The sequence below is a fragment of the Nomascus leucogenys genome, chromosome 3 (assembly GCF_006542625.1).
Source record: "Nomascus leucogenys isolate Asia chromosome 3, Asia_NLE_v1, whole genome shotgun sequence".
Taxonomy (NCBI): domain Eukaryota; kingdom Metazoa; phylum Chordata; class Mammalia; order Primates; family Hylobatidae; genus Nomascus; species Nomascus leucogenys.
The window spans coordinates 97,440,578-97,442,051 of NC_044383.1; the positions used below are offsets into that span (position 1 = coordinate 97,440,578).

General features: G+C 45.3%; 1 pseudogene; it reads right to left on the reverse strand.

The window, feature by feature from the left end:
* Positions 1 to 226: 226 nt before the first annotated feature.
* On the reverse strand, positions 227 to 868 carry LOC100602332 (annotated as a pseudogene).
* Between the last annotated feature and the right edge of the window lie 606 nt (positions 869 to 1,474).

Genomic DNA, 1,474 nt, shown 5'->3' on the forward strand with positions numbered 1-1,474 from the left:
GGAAAATGGGTAGCTGAGGCTTTAAAGGGCTTGGATGGGACAGGGGTTTAGGGGAAGTGAAAAGGGCCAATAAAGTCTTGGGGGTAAAGAAGGGAATAAACAGGAGAAAGGAACAAGAAGGCAGGTGCTGGGGTGTAGAGTCCAGCTGCTCTCCACAGCCTGGGCAACAGGCTGAGTATAGGCAACTCACTCCCACCTCCTGGCCTTCAAGGTATTACTTGTTGGCTCAGACAGCCATCTTTGTGAACACAGGTCTTGGGAGGAAGCAGCTGGATTTCATGTAGGCAGAGATCTCCAAGCCCTCGAATCGGGAGATGAAGTCCTTCAGGTATGGGGAGGTGTCCAATCACTTGGGCTCAAATACTTGGTTTTTCTCAAGGACACCATAAGCAATGAAATCCACAAGTGTGATCTTGTCCCCAAGAAACCATGGCTGCTTCTCCAGAAACTGTGAGTAGAGCTTCAGCATTGCAGGGAGTGCCTCCAGGTATCCTGGCTTCAGTTTCTCAAAATCTGGGTTGTAGCAGAGTCTGGCCAGCTGCACATGGTTGTCCACAAGCTGATTCTCCAAAATGTCTTCCCAAATCTTCTCCCCTTCTGTCTCCCCACACAGGTTGTGCTTGTAGGCATTGCAGCCCAGGATGGCCTTGCTCTGGGTGATCTTGTGAGCCCCATCAATCAAGTAGGGCAGATTGGGAAAGTCCAGGACCAGCTTGAATTTTTCATTCAGCCACTGGCTTCTGTCATAGTAAGGAGCGTCCCCCATCGTGTACTTCTTTTCCTCATGGCTTGAGTCTGTGTATTGCAGGAGCAGGCAGATGGCGTGGGCCAGCCCTCATATGTCTTAGTACCCCAGGGTCATGGGCATGGTGCTGGTCGGTGCAGACTCTGCAGAAAGGCCCATTTACTCTAGCGATGTGGTGTGTTACGTCAATTGACTTTTGGATATTACAACAATCTTGCATTTCTGGGATAAATTCCACTTGATCATGGTATACACCATGATCCATTTTACATATTGCCAAATTCTACTTCCTAATTTTTTTTAGGATTTTGCATCTTATTTGTAAGAGATATTAGTCTGTAGTTTTCTTGTGGTGTCTTTGGTTTGGATATCAGGGTAATACCAGCCTCATAGAATGAGTTGGGAAATGTTCCCTTCTCTTCTGTATTTTGAAAGAGTTTGTGAAGAATTTATATCATTTATCTTTTAAAAATTGTGGTAAAATACACTAATATAAAAATTTCTATCTTAACCATTTTTAAGTTTACAATTTAGTAGTGATAAGTAGTGATAAGTATATTCACATTTTTGTGCAACCAGCTTTCAGAACTTCTTTTTTCTTTGAGACAGAGTCTCACTGTTGTCACCCAGGCTGGAGTGCAATGGCACAATCTTGGCTCACTGCAACCTCTGCCTCCTGGGTTCTAGCAGTTCTCCTGCCTCAGCCTCCCGAGTAGCTGGGATTATAGG